We start from the raw sequence: 18,811 nt of genomic DNA, 5'->3' as shown, positions 1-18,811 counted from the left end.
ATCTAAAACGTGCAGGAAACATGCTGGAAGCAGACTGCAGCACCAGGTATGCCAGCTCCTCATTACTCAGACTAAAGTTGGACCTAACAGGTAACACCTGTCAACTCTGAAGTTGCAAGTGCGGTATTCTGGCCACAGTGGGAGGTGGGATCTGAGTGACATTTCATTAACCCTGTAAAGGGTCATTTTAGCACATATTGGCATAAGAATTATTTAAATTAGAAAAGATTGCTTAGTAAATGTCTTAAAGTTTTTATAACTTGAGCTAAATTTGACTGCATTAGCAAAACTGCGTTAGCAGCTTTGTGCCTCAGTTAAAAAAAAACTTTATTTACACTTAAGCCAAATAAATGTTTCAGTTTTGCTCTAAAATGTGAGTCGCTCTGCAGTGACAGGCAATCAGAGAACCTTCATGCTACATGATGAAAATTAGAAAGGATTTTGTAAGAATGGTGTCTGTCACCTCAAGTATTTGGGATTGATCATAAATCTGGGTGTGTGACCCCCGACGCTCCTGGTGTGCTATAGAGGCTAAACCAGTGCCAAATTTTCATGGTTCGAATTATGGGGGAACATAGCCTGGCTCCCTCAAAAGGGTGATGGGCTTGTTGTCCCATCTAAAAAGCGTCACTGAGATTAAATATTTGGTTTGATTAGAAAAAAACAACAATTAGATTCGAACCTATTTTTGTTACAACAGTGTAAAACGTCCAAATTAATGCAAGTAAAAGTCATTTTTGAAAGTTGTTTCAACTTGAGTTGTGAGTGTATTTAATTGTAACAATTAAAAAGAAGTAAAAACACAAGTTGTAAATGTTTTTATGAAGAGTACAGTTGTTTGTCTTTGTTAGCTGGCTTAGCTATATCATGTTTACCCTAACCGGAGAGATTTGGGCTCCCAAATCTACGGTACCTGACATGTTTGGAAATAACTCATGATGCAAATCTCAAACCAAATTCTCTCACATAACTCAGTTTCATCTGGATTATTTTGTAATTTGAAACCAGCAAAAACAGGCTAAAATAAATTAAGGAATTTTCTTTTGAAGGTGTGGAACACTCAAAACCCATTTTTAAAATTTGTATTTGTGATTATAATCTATCGCTGTGAGTTTTTCGTGCAGGCCAAAGGTGAACTCTCCTGCATTAGCTTCTAATGGAAAATAGATGGTGAAACTCTAGCATTTAAAAATCTTCATGAATCTACGTCACACTCTCACTAACATTCATGGACTCTCCCATCTTGACGAGAAGAGCTGCTGTTGGTTTAGCATCCAGAAAACAGCAGAGAACGTCTCGACTGGCAGAAGCTAACTGTTAGCATTAGATACTCCACCACACAGCAGAAGCTCCTCCAGGCTTGGGTTAATTGTGGAGATAAAACATTTAATGGACTGTGTGATGTTTTGAACAGTACTTGGCATTATTACACTGTTGTAATTTATTCAACAAAAATGAAGTGAAAACACAAAAACTGAGCAGGACATCATTGTTTAGCCTTTAGAACAACCTTCAGCAGCAGCTAATCGGAATAGTTGTCTGGGCTGTTACCTCCGCAGTGCCTCTTATGCGACTTTGAGCAGACTATTCCCAGTTTCTTCCAAGGTCCATCCGTTGGAAAAACAGGCTCACATTTGTTGTTTACAGTTGTGTTCACAGAGAATTTGGGTCAGCTTGCCGGAACTTCCTCTCCTAAGGATTGGCAACTGACTTGAATGTTTTACACTTGTGAATGAACTGTCTTATTTCTGCTTGATGGACTCCAAACTGTTTGCAAATGGCATGAAAAACCATTCTCTGGTTCGTTAGAGGAACAGTTGCTTCTCTTTGACACCGCACCATCAGTATTGGTGAGGCAGGTAAATGCATTCTCTTTTTCAATTACTGGACTTTTCTAGGTCTGGATTCTAGTCAGACTTCATCCACAGCCTGTCCCAATGTCCCGCTGCAGCCTCTGAAAAGAGGAGGCATATTTTGCAAAGGTTGAGCTGTTTATTAATGCATGTTTTCAGATAATCTTGTGGGAAATGTGCACTAACAATAGCCGCTCAGAGAACTGGAAGAGTGGGAAGGCCCAGTCTTTGTTATGTGACATGTGGGCTCAGGAACATTTGTTCATCCCTCGGTACGCGTGGGATGAACTGATCGTTCCGGAGAGAACCCCAAGTGTTTGCTTAGTTTTATTCTGTCTGGGAATTTACTTCCTTTTGGTTTAATTTCAAAATACATACTCCCAAACTTCCCAAAACCTTACCCAAACAAAAAATCTATTTAAAAAAGTTGTAAATCCAGATTAATTTTAATTTATTGAAATATTTTGCATGAACGTGTCTCTACAATCAAGGGTGAGGAAGCTGTCTACTACAGCAAATGTTCAGAAATGAAGAGTGGACACCAGAGATGGATAGCTCGTTGGAAAGTTTATTGAAGAGACATCATCTCCTCAGCTTTCATCAGGTTCTGCAGGAGCTGCTAATCACTCGTTTTAATCTCATCCGCTGCGTTTGAGCAGGGAGACATCTACAACCGACTCTCACAAGCTACAACACCCTAGCTAACGCTGTAACAGGCTAAAACAAAAGTCTGATGTAGCATACGGTTGAGCGCTAAGCTAATCACTTAGCTCCAATGCACAAAAGATAAATCCTATTGAAGTCCCCTCACTCCATTTTCACAGGTCAAGACAGCATTCAAGCTAGGCTGGTGCGCTAAGATGGCTGAGGTGCCTGCGTCACACCACAGATCACGCTGGGGACTGGGGCGGATTCTCTATACGTTGGTCAACGTAAATGATTTGGTTTGCTGTAGAGAATATGGGGTTAGAGGAAATATGAAGTTTCAAAGATTGCCTACTTTATATCATAGAACAGGGTCAGATTGTCAATTTTAAGCATTATTCAAGTTGCATAAATTACGAACCCCAGCTTCAACAAATATCCCAATGAATGAGAGGTTCAGGGCATTTTTATCGCTAAATTCATGTCAGCCTAACCTGACCGTTCCACCGGATGTGTAGGCATCATGGCTCATGTTACACACAAGCTCCCCTCCCAACAACAGTGAAAGCATTTCTCACAGCTGGTACTACGAGGTCGCGATATGACCGGAGTGTTGCACGACCAAATGTGATTTTGGCTGTTCACACGATGACAAGGAGGGAGAAAAATGGCAGTATCCAAAAAGATCTCTGGTTTAGTTTCTGTTGTTTACATCAGCTACGAAGGTTTCACAGGTAATGATGTACTTTTTTTCTTACTAGTTAAGCAACTGGAAATCTGCATGTGACTTTTATTTTGAAAGTTTCCTGATTGTCAACAATGCTTTTGTGTTCGACTTCCTGTCTGGCCCAATCTGAACTGCTGAGCTTGACTTATTCTGTAAGCATTGCAGACTTGAAGCATAATTTTAGCTAAACGATGCCTCACTGTGCTTCTGCAACGTTCTCAAAGCGCCACACTTTGCAGCCGGCGGAAATCGACCTAGCCACTAACAGCAGCCAACTGTCATGTACTACACTTTGCAGGGTGACACTTCCCAAGCTGGTAGAAAGGTCCATCAGTATAACCAGAAAGTTGAGACTCACATTCACACGAAGTGAAAGCCGTGTGGGGAAACTGGTTATGAGTTTGTGCAACTCTGTTCTGTCCACTGAACCTGGAATTCTGCTCAGCCATCACTGAAAATGAAGAAAACAGAACATACTGGGAACAAACACCAGTGTTTGCAAAGAAATTGTAATATAACAGAATAATTAACACACACACACACAATTTTAGGAGTCCTTTACAAAGGTTCGACGTCTGAACTTTGTCCCTTGTTGCAGTGAGACAGAAGTACAAACGCACATTCCTCTACGGTGACACTTCTCCATGCAACAAGTTCCTCTTTAGAGTCACTAGATCACTGTCAGATTAGACCCCCCCCCCAACCCCCCACCCCACCCCCATTTCCCTGCAGGCATTTGCGGTACCCCTAGTGAGTGTCTGCATGTTTCTAGGTTTGTGTATCAGTGTGTTTGTGGGCAGGTGGGGAGTCTCTCAGACATGCTTGTCAGTAGGGAGTGTGGTGATTAGCACTGGATGAGTGGCTGTAGCCGGTGCTGGCACCACTGTAGAGATGCATTGATCCACATAATCACCTGCTTTTATTCCCCCCAAAAATAATTTGACAGAGTTGAGACATCAGGAATGATTCTAAAACCCTCCCCTTCTCATACCCCTATGTTACTCACACATTTACATTAGTAGTAGTGTTTTGGTTTGGATGTATGGATGGCATTTAGTATGCTTTCGACTTTGCCAACTAAGGACACATTATTGCTTTTCTACCTCCACCACCTTTAAAAAAAAGAGCCCAAACGTCAGCCAAGTTGTGATGGAGCAGAACTGTAAGACTTCCTAAAAGCACTTTACTTGGATCTTGGCTCAGCTTTTTTTTCCGTAACAGTGTTCCAGTTGTTGTTGGACCGAACCAGCAGACACAAGAGACCACAGTGCCTCTATCTCTGGCTTGTGGAGTAGAAGTTTTGTGGATGAAGGAATAAATACAGCTGGATTTTGACAATACTTAACTTGGCACAAAAAATCTTTGTTGAAGAAATAACAGAAATAGACAAACACGTAGAATCATGCATTAATGGTCAAAGCAACATAGTTTGGGTAGCTGTTACAACCCAGTGATGGTGAGTGACGGAAGGTGCAGCACAAAGGAAAGCATGAGCAAGAACAGTCATAAATATGTTTATTTACATGTGTTCATCTACGCTAGAGAAACCTAGAGGGCATAAATAACTAAACAATCTCTGAAATAATTGTAAAATTACAGCAACTGGCTATGAACTCAGAAACCTCTCAGGGAAAACATAATTCAGAAACTCAACCAGCCAATTGTTCAGTTGTCAAGATCGCTGGCTCCTGTCTGGGGACATCAGAGCGCCACTGAGTCCCACACAGGTCCGGCAGCCTGAGCCTTGTGAAGACTCCACAGGTGGTCGCTAGTTGGGATCAGCTGCAGGGTGAGGAGGGGCGGCAGAGGCTTGCCAGAGCGCTGTCCATGGTGCAGAAACACGGAGAGCAGAAGGAGCGCTGTCCATGGTGTTTAGGCAGGGACCGTAACAGCTGCACTCTGCTTAAAAATCTGTCAAATTTCCTTGCAATAATCTCTTGTTGGTGTTCAAAGCCGGCCAGGTGTGTATCGGTCACAGATGTATGACTGGCACCTAGCTGGCACCTTATTGAGTGCAGGTGGATTGCCTGGGTGAGCTGTACGTGCTTGATCAAGGGAGTCCAAAGCGACCCAGCAAACTGCTGTCACAGCCTGCAACTACAATAAAAGAATGGTCGGGAAAAGAGTTTAGGCAAGATTATAGCAAGTGGCCTCAAAAATGCACACAATGCTTCTTAAGACACAAAATGTTTAGCACAATTTCTAAAGATTAAAAGGCACTCCTATATAAGCTATAATAGTTCTGAGGTTGATAAAAACATGCTCATGAAGTTTTTTGTGCTAAATCCTTCTCATGAAGAAATTTTAGCAGTTTTATTCTTGACAGTTTCAGTTCCTTCCAGAACGAGCCGTTTTGGGGCTCTGTCACTGAAAACAAGTTGGAGATGGCCACGCCCATTTGTCCAGGCCATGCCCACCCATCCCCGCTCTGGCTGCTAAAAGCTGAGAAGCTCTGATATCCAGGAGGGGCTTGGCCTAAAGAGTGAATTAAGTTGTTACAAAATAAATTTTAAAAACCCAATAAAATCAGTTTATTGCACGCAGCAGTATTTATGAACAGGCTGTAAAAAAAGTTTAAAAAGAGCATTTTATGAAATAACGGTCAGATGGATGTTTTAACAATTATTTTACAAAACCTGGACATCATGACAACAATGAACCAGTTTGCTAAGATTACTGGTTTAGTTTTCATGACAGTTTTGTTGAAAAACAGAAATTAATGAAAAAAGCCACAGCTAAAGCCAAGATAAGATTAAAGGTTTGACAATAAAATGTTGCAATTGACATCATTTTTAACATCCATCCTTTTGGCTGAAAGTAGGTCAATTTCTTTTGTACGGCTCACTGTTGAGTTTGTTTGTGACCGAGTCTTACCTTTCCATTGGATGCCTAAGCAGCGCGTAACGTAATGGACTCATTTTACCTACGAATTCCCTTCCCTTCACAGTGTTGACACACGATTGGATACGCCTATTTTTGGCCGGAGGTCAGGCGGTTTGAAGTGGAGTGGTACAAGATGGATTCTCCTGAGTTTGGAAAACTCCAAATCTTGCGAGAAGTCTTCTTGCAGCGCAAGGTTGCTTTCCACCGGGAATGGCAGCAAACCGTTCCATGCTGCTGGTCCCACGAGGTCACAAAACCACGGGAGATGTGCAACCCCATCAGTGATTTTGGGCGTTCACACAAGCATGGAGATAGATGGCTGCATGCATGCAAAAAGGTCTGGGGTGTATTTTATGTTCTGCGTCCCTTGGCTTCAGAAGTTTCACAGGAAATGATTTCCTGTTTTTACTAGTTAAGCAACTGGAAATTTGTGTGTGACTTTTATTTTGAACGTTAACACTGGTTTCGTTTTTGACTTCCTGTCTGTTCAAATCTACAGCTGAGTTTGGCATTTTCCATAAGTGTAGCGTGTAAAACAGATCTGAAGCGTAAGCAGCACATCCAAAACAGTAGGCGCTGCGGTCGGTGTAAACACACCCATCCACTACAACAGAAGCTAATCGTTGCACGCTACGTTTTGCGATGCTTACGGGTGCGGAGGAACGGCCCAGTTAAGCACCTCTGCAGCTTAGTGGTTTTTGCACAAGACCTCATATTTGTGCAAAATAAATAAATATATTTGTGCGCTGTGGATTAACTAAGCCAGGGTTTGCAATAAACCCCAAGACATTGCATGCAGTTTCAAAACATCAAAAATACATCCGTTTTTGAGAAACCTGTTTAACAAACATCTTACTTACTTTTGCATCCATTTTTCTCCTATTTATGCTCCGTCTCATCATTATTACTAGAAGTTCACTCATACATATCCTGGCATTCAGTCATCCTGAGTTTTCTCCTCATTCTCCTCCAAGGCCAGTGATTCCTGCAGCAACATCTGAGCTTCACGGCAGGTGGACCGGTCAGCTGTTTATCTGCATGTCAGTTCATCAGTCTGTCGCAGAACGTATTATTAGTGCATAATCAGTTTAAATCAGCTCTCTTTGCAGAACGCTGACACTGACAGGGTTTGCTGGTGACACCGGGGCACCGGTGATCTCTCAAGTATTGCCAAGAGCTATGGCCACATAATTTGATATAGCTGCAGTGGTGAGAGTGAGAGGAAAGAACACACAAACAGCTAACCTTTAATTATGCTACTCTGCCCTTCTGAGTTAGGAATCGTGCACAAATCCTTCGAGAATTCAGTGATCGAGGTAATTCTTGAAGGAAACTAGAAACCTAGTTTTTTATGTGTGCATCACTTCTCTTTAATCACATGTAAGATCTCTCCTCCCCTCAGGTCTTTCTTGATGACACTTTTTCCCAACGGTTCATTTGCCAGCAGTCATTCCCAGAATTGTCAGTCTTTAGTCAAATGTTCTCCTTTTGCGTTGAAACGGTGCTTAGAATTCGCCCCGTCTCCCCCGTCAATCACCGCTGGCTGCATCAGATCATAGTATTTGCCTGAGCTGAGACTGAACTCGGTGCAGATCAGTGGTGTCAGAGAACTCCCCTGGCCTCCTTCCATCCCCAGAAGGTCACTTTGCCGCAGGCTCTCTTCTCTTTTCTTTGGCTGAAAGGGTAGCAGGAAAGCCAATGTGCCCAGCTAATGAGAGAGACAGACAGGGGCAGAGGGAGGGAATAAAAAAATATAAAGGATCCTAAAAATTTGCTTCAGATTTAGATCCAACATGCTCATCTGTTTCTGAAAGTAGAGCTCTGTCATGCATGCTGGTTGTGAGCCTGCTTATGTTTAACAGAGTTTACCTGAAAGATGATCAAATACTGTTAAGTCACTTTGTTGCAGCATTGCTGTGCAGATTTCAGCCACTCGTGTGTGTGTGTGTGTGTGCGTGTGTGTGTGTGTGTGTGTGTGTGTGTGTGTGTGTGTGTGTGTGTTCAGGTGTGTGTGCTGCCTGTGTGCTTGCTCCTGTGAGCACATTTTTGTCTCTTTTTCTGTCACCAGTGGCTTTAATCATCTCTGGAGCAAGGCCATGGGCAGAAGTCAGCAGTGACCCACCCACATTTGTATGTGTGTGTGTGCGTGCGTGCATGCATGTGTGCTTGCGTGTGTGTGTGCGTGCGTGCGTGCGTGCGTGTGTGCGTGCGTGTGTGTGTGTGTGTGTGTGTGTGTGTAAGCAAAGTGCACGCTTGTGCTGCAGCCACGCTCAGCTGCTAATGACCCGGCAAAGCGCGTTAATGACAAGGAACACGTACTCCCTGCTGCTCTGTGAGCCACAGCTAATAAGTTGGTCAGTCAAACGCTGAAAGTATTGTAAACCTTAACAAAACAGAAATCAATGAGAGCCCAGCAAAGCATGAGCTGCAATGAGCCAGTACAATTTCACCACTCTGGCATTGAGCGAAGAAAGCTCCCCTCACTCGGATCTGCTCGGGTCTTTGATGGGTGAAGGAACAGCGGAAGGAGCGAATAGTAAATCAGAATTTGTTTATTTATCTTTTACTGCTAATTCCTCATTAAAACCAGTCAGAGGCAGCAGGAGGCCTTTGATACGGAGCAGCACGGTATTTGCTTCACTTCTCCGAGCGCTGTTTCCTGGTAGGCCTTCTGTGTGAGTTGGCTTCATGCACCAGAAGATTATGCTGATTATTTACAATGCAGCATTTGTACATTTCCTTGTTTTTTTTTATTTCTGCGTCTTTGTTGGACACTGGTGGATCAGAGGATTTGTTTCAAACCGAGACATCTCCATGAAGCAGCTCATTGTTTTGTTTCCATCTCTTACATGAAGAACTGTTCTCTCAGCTGCCCCAATGCTTGGCATATGCATGTGTGCGTGTGCGTGTATGACTGAGTTTGTGCCCACTCGCCAACCCTACATGTGTGTAAGTAACAATTTGTATTTAAAGCCAAGGCTGTATTCCGCAGGTCATTTCCACGTGCTCCTCTAGAGCACACAACCCGGACGGCATCAGTCTAAAGTCGACATTGAGTTCTGCTCATTTTTCAACTGCGCCTTATGTCCAGATTTTAATAAAGCCGGTGGAAGAGTTTAGAGAATATGGGAGCTGCTGGGTGAAGGGGGAGGAGGAGGAGGAGGAGGAGTAGGCGAGGGTGTGAAAGGCGCTAATTCCAGCATCGCTTGGTGCTGGTTTGGGATCTCATTAGAGCCTTGCTGTACTGTCGCACACAAGCACACACACACATGCACAAACACACACACACACATTCACTTGTTCAATCATAAGACGTGCCTAAATATAAAATTAGTTTCTGGCAACAAAAAGCGTCCTGTTAAAGTAACTCAAAGAGTCTGATTTATGGGGGTCCGACACAGGAAATACCACTGACCTCCATCTCTGTGCCCACATTCTTTATGCTTGGAGATTGTTTTTCTCTTTATTTTCTTGTTCCTGCATTTCTAACACATTAGTTAATACTTTATTTTCTCTTTTCGCTGCATACTTTTTCTTCTTTCATTTATTTGTCAGCAATAATTCTCAGAGTTCTCTTGTCCTCCCTCCCAGTTTTTATTTTTGCAGCTTTGAAACTGAATCTAAGATTAAATGTTTTTTTCCCCACAATATAATTCAAATATATGATGTTAATTAAATGTTTCCCAAAAATAGTGTTTCTAAAAACTTATTTAAGACAGTTTTTCCTATAAGATGAAAGCAGAATTAAGACTGTTGTAAACAACGCAGCCGCTTCCTGCTGTAGCTAGCGCTACTAACGAGCTAATGCTAAACCTGCAAAAATACAAAAAGAGCTGAATCTATGATATCTGTGCTGGGAACCAGGCAGACAAGGAAGATTCTAAGTGAAACAAAGAAAACAAAACATGAAACACAACAAAAAAGCATCAATGATCTTAACAAAACCGAACACAGAACCACAAAAGAATGAAAAACAGAACATCCTGTCCAACTGAATTATTTCATCTGTCGTGAGGAGATTTCTTTCCTCCAACTTGTTTATGTGTCAAAAGGCATTCTTTTGAATGAAGCAGACAAAAAGTTTTGATTATTTAAGGACATGCTGTTTTACCCAAACCCCGTTTCACATTCCTATTCAGCTCCAAGGACTAGTCTGAGAAGTTAGCATCTTGTCATAACAGTAAAAAAATCCTGTAACTGGTTGTCAGTGTGGCCCACGGTGAGCAGACTTCCTCAGGATGTCTAACAGTAGAACAGTTACTTCTGATTTCATCCTGCAGGACCTGTGAGGCTAATCGTCCTTCAGCTGGTTTAGCAACTATTTGATTTCAATTCTATTCAATTCAAGTTTATTTACATGGCGCCAAATCATGACGAGTCTTCTCAAGGCACTTCACATAGTAAACATTCCAATACAGGTCAGTTCATGAAGCCAATCAGAAAAAAGTTTCCTATATAAGGAACCCAGCAAATCGCATCGAGTCACTGACTAGTGTCAGTGGCTATACAACAATCCTCATACTAAGCAAGCATGCAGCAACAGTGGAGAGGAAAACTCCCTTTTAACAGGAAGAAACCTCCAGAGGATCCTGGCTCAGTATAAGCAGCCATCCACCACGACTCATGGGGATCGGGAAGACAGAGCAGACACACACACACACCAATACCCCCCCCCCACCCCCCACCAGACACACACACACACATACACCAACACCTAAACACCCCCACACACACACACACACACATCCACACGCACAACATATATACCAAGTAGTGTTTCCATGGTTACATTGTGATTTCTTAGTAAATGTTCTATTTGATGAGAGATAAACTTTATTGTATTTATCCTAGTGAATCTATAATTAAGCGGGTAAACTAGTAGTAGTTTACCCGTTTATAAACATGATACGTTTGTCATGTAGAAAAACCAAAAACAAGCCCAGGAAGTCTAATTGGTATGTCCCTTTATGCATGTTATATTCTGGAGGTTTTATTTATTTATTTATTTATTTTGTGGATGCATCCAGAGCCGGATTAAATAAATGGACTACACTAGGCAGGCTGCATTTTTAGCCCCCCCCCCCCCCCCCCCCCCCATCGATGTTATTTAATGAATTGAAATCTGAAACTTACCAAAGTTACTAATAAACGTTTATTCACATTTTACATAGCCTAGTTTTTGGTTACAAATTGGTTGGATGTCAAAATAAGTCATGTGTTGCATGCTAAACATTCTATCAGACAATTTTTTGATAATAATAATTTATACGTCATTACACAGCTGTATTAAATGCTAATAAATTTATCCTCATCTTATCGATTGGCAGTGCCATTGTCAAGGCGGTACCAGTAAATAACCACACGGTGTCATTAAACTATGTAAACAGAGCAAATATGTGTCTCTTATTTGCTGTTTATATTTAATCAACACATTTAATTCAAAAGATTTTCTGCAAAATACAATAGCTTACAACATTTATAAATGTTGACAAATTAATCACATGATGGTGGAAAGACATTCAAGAATAAATAGATTAGTTTGAATGGACTGAAGCATGTTTTAAAGGCACAAAAACAAATTATAAACACGCAGCCTAAATTATTACAGTATAAATTTAATACAATCTATAATCTTAAAAAAAGTATTTTAATAAAATGAACACGTTATCTTAAGTTTTGATTTTGCTTTATGCTCATTCAGGCTGTTGTTGCCTCTGCTGAATCAGAAATTCTGTGTCAATTTTCTGAGTGTGAACTTATTGTTTTGCTATTTGAACATTAATAAGATTATTTGAAAAATAAAAATTAGTTGAAAAATAATTAATAAAACCAGCTACACTTACCAAGGAAACCATTTAGCATGCTCCACTCCGGGATAATCTTCAGCCTTCCAGCATCACAGGCCTCAGTCACAGCAGAAACACGTCTAAAGAAATGTTCCTTGGTTAAACTTCGGTTTATGTCTCCAGATTTCCTCTGGGATGCAGAAGAATATCCAATATTTTGAGAGGGATGGTTTAGTGCAAAGTACTCATGCATCCTGTCATCAGTTTGGTACCACTTTGCAGGATCAGATGTAGCTTGTTAATACCCTTTCTGGGTCTAGAGACTCCTGCTGTAAGACTATATTGGGCTGACTTCTGGCTGGCTGCTGTTCTTCCAGTTTCTCCTTCTGTGACGGCGTTGATGTTGATGGCGTTGGCGCTACAGCGTCTTCCGCCGCATTTCCCGCCGCATCTTCCACCGCGTCTTCGGGCCATGTCTCCCCCGGGTCTGGCTTGGGCCCGGCCTCTGGCTCTGCTGACTCGAGCAGGTTCACAGCTGTTCAACTGCATTACAGTTTTGAAGTAACTTGCCCAACACTGCCAACGGATGGCCATTAGGTTCAAAAATCCCTGGGAGCACAACTTTCGAATAAGTAAGCAAAATGACAAGCACACCAGACTCCCTTTCATCACGGGCAACGAGTGGAGGTAAATGTGCAAAACAACAATGTTTATGGCTAAAGTTTTGTAACCACTTGTTGAAGGAAACATGACTAATATGGTGTCGCCCAGTGACTTACACCCGCTCCCATGTACGTATTTTAGACCCGATTTTTATAGTAACATGTTACAAAGTCACCAAGATTTTTCAACAACTGGGCAACATTTTGATGGATAATCCCAGAGATTAATGATGAAAACTACACATTGTCAAATCATTCTGAAAACACAGAGTAATTTGATATTAATAAAAGGAATGGCGGGTGGCCCAGGACTGCTGCACAGTCCATGTTAATAAAAGTCCTATTTTTCCTTTTCTCTCCTCAAACATGATCTACAGTTCAGTCTATAAAAGAGCCTCTCAGTCACACACCCCCCACACACACACACACAAACACAGACACACACACACACACACACACACACACACACACACACACACACACACACACACACACACACACACACACTGTAACAGTATGTGTCTACACAATCTCTACAACTGTATCCTCCAAATTCTCATTAAGACCCCTGACTATCCGCTAAATCCGCCAGGGTTGGATCATTAGGACATACAGGAGGAATCAATCCAGCAAGTGAATTCACATCACATACACCTTTCAGCTCTTTTCAAATGACCTTGACACTCTCCGCCATCGGCATCACTTGCTTTCAGATGAGAGTCTAAGTATGATAGTAAAGATGTGCGGTGTGCGGATGAAGTGTGGTGTTGCACATTAGTGTGTTAGGGCGGGGGATACGTTCGGGCAGGCTAATGAGTATGCCGCACTGACGAATTTAAAGTTCAGCTCCTATGCAAAAGGGAAATGAGAGCCTCAGCACTTGGAGTGTTTCGCCACAGGCCCAGGTCATTCATTTGAGGTTAGACAGCTGCAGTGGGCTCTGAGTGGACACGAGGGCGGTGGGAACGTCTTAGTTAACCGTGTAGATTACTGTACTCTGGTCCTGGCGGTGATTACCTCATCCTTGGGACACCACCAGATCTCCTGCGTCAGCTGTCATATTGCAGAGTATGCAACTCTGCGCGTATAAAATTACAACGACATGCAGCCTTTGCACATGTGCAACACACAGGCACTGTCCTAGTGTATCAATGCTGTAGCCGGAACGCTCCGTTAGCACCTGTGCCTTTATATTCAGCAGCTTTTGGGAATACAACAAGTGTCACCGAAGTTATTTCTGTAGTGGGAGATGTGATAGCCAGCGGTTCTCAGAATGCAGGTGCTTGTGAGGTTGAGATGAATGTGCTTCAGATGTGAGCAAATGTCACCACCACACAACTGAAGACTAATAACAGCGACGAGGCCAAACCGTGTGCTTGTGTCCCCTGTCCTCTGCTGCTCTGTGCAGGAGACCAGGCGGAGTTTCAAACCCTCCTCTTTCATCACTCTGACTCAGTCAGAAGGAGAGAGAGAGAGAAAAAAAAGTGTCTTTCTCCCACATTTAGACAGCAAATGCATCACTCTGTTTTCAGAATGAGGGCAATAAGATTTGAGAGGCAAAATGTCTGTTAACGCCTGAGTTTTTGGCATTGTCAGGGCTGTTTATAACTCATTTGTACCTATAGAAAAAGACATGCATGCATCCACTGTAATCATGTTAAAATTGTACAAGCACTACTCAAAGTACTTTTTCTGACGTGGAGTTCTCTTTGGCATTCACTTTGCCCTTGGAGGACCCGCGGTTCTGCACCCCAGAACCCTGCAATGCTGCAACAAGATGTCAGGTTACTTTTAAGCAGGCTCATTAGCTGCAGAAGGTGGCACCGGTTAATTAAAATTATTCCCCGTTATCTTGGCTGCTTTGGTCAGCCAAACGATACCGGGGGACGGCTGTGCAGCACAGGCTGCTCTCACATGGTGAGCAGCATTACTCGACCACAGCTAGCACCTAATTAGCGTTAGAGGAGGAATATTTTACAGCAAATTAACATGCAGTGCTTTGGCCCGAGCCCTAATTGACGAGCCTCATCTGAGAGCCGATGGAGGACTGCAGTTGTGCATCGCTCAACTTAAGCGCAGGAGAAAAAACATGCATGGAATGTTTAACCATCTCATAATTAGCGAGTATCAAGAAGCTGCTTGTCTGGTGGTGGAATTGAGTTGATTTTTATGGGTTTGCCGTCCTCGCTCAAAGGGGAGGGCCCACTTGCGTTCTTGCATGACCTCCACTGCAATCTGTCCAGCTTTAAAGCACAACAGGATGTTGCACAAATTAAAAGCCAACATCGGTAAATATCTTACGATACATGATCAGATAAAAAGCCAAAGGTCCATCATGTGAATGTGCAGCGGAGCCACGATCCACAGCAACAGGACAGGATCCAACAAAAACTTTTCTCGTTAAACTGCTGTGGTTATTTACATGACACAAACAAACAAAAATAAACAAAAAAGCCATTCACATGCATCTTTTATAACCATTAAGTAGCAAATGGCAGTAGTCTGAAATAATGTTGAATATCTGAACTTCAAGAGAACTTTTGTGAAGGGCAATGTCGTTTATTCAGGGTTTTAATATGACAGTGGGATAAAATCTTAAGATCAGGATCAACTTTTTCCTAAAATATCTTTAATATTATCAAAAAGTCTGTGATTTGTGACAGTGCTCGATAGTTTGGGAAACTTTGAAAAAAGTGTCTACACCAGCCTTGGAAAGCACATGAAAATTTATACGTAAATATTGGTGTGTGGTACGGTGAGATGTTCTATATAAAATTCTCACAAGTCTATCAAACGTTTGGACTGAACTGGATAAATGGTTTTATATCTATAAGGAAAAAAAGTGTTTGAAGAATGCCCTTTGCAGCCCTGTGTGAAGCATGGAGGCGGTGTTGTCATGGTTAGAGCTTGATGTTATCTGGAGAAAAGAGCTCTGGTGGATGTAGAAGTAAGCTGAAGGAGAACAGGCAACAGGATTTAGGATCTATTTGCTGATTTTTGGAAATCTCTCCTCTGATTGGCAAACAAAAACGTGACTCCACCACTAACTACATTTGCTCTGCAATGTTGACGTTTTATCTCTACAAATAACACAAGCCTGAAGAAGTTCTGCTGTGTGGTGAAGTTGCTAATGCTAGCAGTTAGCTTCTACTTGTTGAGAGGATTTCTGCTGTTTTCTGGATGCTAAGCCTTCCCCGTTGCGAGTCAAGATGAGCGAGTCCATGAATGCGATGCTGATCCGTCAGGCTTTTCTGAATCGAGAGTTTTTCTGTGTATTTTTTTATCAGAAGCAAATGCAGGTAAGGGGGGTGGTAAACATTGTTCATGTTCAGCCTGCATGTTAAATTCAGAGTGACCGATCATTTAAAATAAAAAAATGTGGAAAATGGTTTCTCAGTGAACTTGCTCTACAACTATTCCAAAGGTTGTAAACATATTTGAACTGGTTTATCTGAGAATGTATTTTTTTATTTCCTTTTTTTTAAATTTCTAATTGTTTTTGTTTGTCAGTTGTACTAAAAAAGTAAAAGTCTTCTAAATGATTAGGAGAAAAACTGTTACCTTCAACAAATGAGCCATTTGGGTGTGTGGGGAGAACTTTTGTTCTATAAAACGAATAAAAGCAGATAGAATTTATTTTCTTGAGTGAATAAATAAAGAAAATATTACCTAAACTCTCTGATACTGACTTTCTAAACAATCACTTATCAGCCATGCCTTTGGCTGACAACAACGTTAGGAAAAGAAACAACGATTATTCTGAATGAACAGTTTTACTTTTAGTTACTTTAAGTATCTAAGGTTTTTAAAGTTATACTGAATATATTTAAACTACAATAATATTAACATTTTGCTGCCATGATTTACTGACATCACCCATGAAAAAGTAGCCATTTTTACACATCAGTGCCGTCAATTTGCAGCAACGCTGAAGCGGTCAGATAGACAGTTACTGCAATGTTACTACCAAGCGAGGTGGAACGAATGCTGCAAAATTTGTGCATCGCCATACCGGCATAGCGCATTTATAAGGTGCACTGTTGCAGTAATATTACTCTGATTTTAAGAGGCTGGGTGTCATCCTCGACAGCTCACTTTCTTTTCATGCTCACATCAATAACATAACTCGGTCAGCCTATTTCCATCTTCGTTCCATAAACCGTCTCCGTCCCTCCCTTACCCCTCACATTGCAGCCATTCTTGTCCACAGTCTTGTCACCTCCCGTCTCGACTATTGCAATTCACTTCTTTTTGGTCTCCCTTACAAACGCCTTCATAAACTTCAACTGGTCCAGAACTTAGCAGCCCGTATTATTACCAGAACCCCTTCCTTTCACTACATCACCCCGGTTCTCCGGCAGCTTCACTGGCTTCCAGTTAAATTCAGGTCCATCTTCAAGATTCTCCTCCATACCTTCAAAGCCATCCACAACCTCTCTCATCCATATATTTCGGACCTTATAAGTATTACCACCCCCTGCCGTTCCCTCAGATCATCTTCCTCCCTCCATCTTGCTGTTCCTTCTGCCCATCTCACTACCACAGGGAGCAGAGCTTTCAGCCACTCTGCTCCCTGTCTCTGGAACTCATTTCCCCCAGACATCAGAAATATTGACAGTTTCACCCTTTTCAAATCCAGACTCAAGACACACCTGTTCAAATCTGCCTATGACCTCTGATTTAATTAGAATTTTTTTCCATGTTCTTTTTTTCATTGTATTATATTGATGTTTTAATGTATTTTTCCTGTCAAGTGACCTTAGGTGTCCTGAAAGGCGCTTTTAAATAAAATGTATTTATTATTATTATTATTATTATTATTATTATTATTATTATTATTATTATTATTATTATTATTATTGTCAGCATGGTGTGTCTTGTAAAAAGGGCTAATGGGGCAATTTGTGATCCTGTTGGGTTGAATATCCATCCATTCTCTTCCAGTTATCGGGAGTTGGGCCGCAGGGGGCAGTAGCCTAAGCAAGGAGGCCCCGACATCCCTCTCCCCGGCTACTTGGGCCAGCTCCTCGGGGGGAATCCTAAGGCGTTCCCTGGCCAGACAAGAAACATCATCCTTCCACCGTGTCCTGGGTCTTCCTTTGGGTCTCCTCCCGATTGGACGTGCCCGGAAAACCTCGCCTGGGAAGCATCCAGGAGGCATCCTGACCAGATGCCTGAGCCACTCTGGAGAAAAATAATTCCGGCTGTTTGAATCGGCAATCTCGTTCTTTCGGTAACTACCCAAAGCTCTTGTCCATAGGTGTGGAAACTGCTCTCTGGTGGTAATTTGAGACATCTCTGTTTCTCTACTTTGTTTTAGTTCCATTTTTAGGCTGTGTGCTGAGCGTTAACAGCACTGTCACATTTGAATGTATAGGCTGTGAGGAGTGTGGGTGGGAGCGCCGACTCTTTTTAAGGATGTTTTTTATCCATCTATTTGTACGGCGATGTTTGTTCTCAGCGTGCTAATCCAGAAGCCAGCAGAGGTAAAGCCTGAGTTGTGTATTTCAGAGACCGGGGGATCTTTTGATCAGCCGTGTGCTGCCTGCAGAGATGAGCCTCTTTTCAGCCCTACTGAGATTTGTTTGCAGCTGCACTCAGTATGTATGCACGGGCCGCTGCACCGAGTACACACTAGAGTCTGCACTGTATATTCACCCACATGTTCACACACCTGTGCATTAACATGTCTTTAAGTGAAACATGATGTTTTCCGAAGTCAGGAATATTTAAGTGCCTGTTTGGGGGATTTTCCCTCGTTCCCACTGAAGGTTCATACATGCAGGGCTCATCCAAGGTTACATCTGGTTTGGGCCGTGGAGAAACATTCAACTCGCTCTTCTTCAGGGAGTTCACAGAGGATTTTGAGGTGTTTTGGTTTATTATCCTGCAGCAGAAGCCATGCTCCTTCTATCTTGAACTTTGTTAAGGCGTGTGTGTTGTTTGCCTCCAGAATTTTGTGATTTTTAATTGAATAGTTCTCTTTGTGCCACGGGCAGGAAATTCCTATTTTGACTTCATCGTTTCACTGTGCTCGTTTCCAACATGCAGCAAATGTGTTTGGTGTTTGTCTGCAAATTCTAAGTGCTGAGGTGAAGATGAAGCTTTTCTTAAGATTATGCGCTCATTTGGTTTTTGGATGTGGAATTACTTTAGTTTTTTCCTGAAACTTCTTTGTCAGTCATCTCAGACTTGTTGTTTGTAGAACTGGGTGAAAGATTTAAAGCCTGTGTCTCAGGAGACTGTTGTTGACAA

This window comes from Nothobranchius furzeri, chromosome 6 (genome assembly GCF_043380555.1).
Source record: "Nothobranchius furzeri strain GRZ-AD chromosome 6, NfurGRZ-RIMD1, whole genome shotgun sequence".
NCBI lineage: Eukaryota > Metazoa > Chordata > Actinopteri > Cyprinodontiformes > Nothobranchiidae > Nothobranchius > Nothobranchius furzeri.
The sequence above is the reverse complement of the archived record's forward strand: the minus strand, read 5'-3'. Positions refer to the sequence as shown.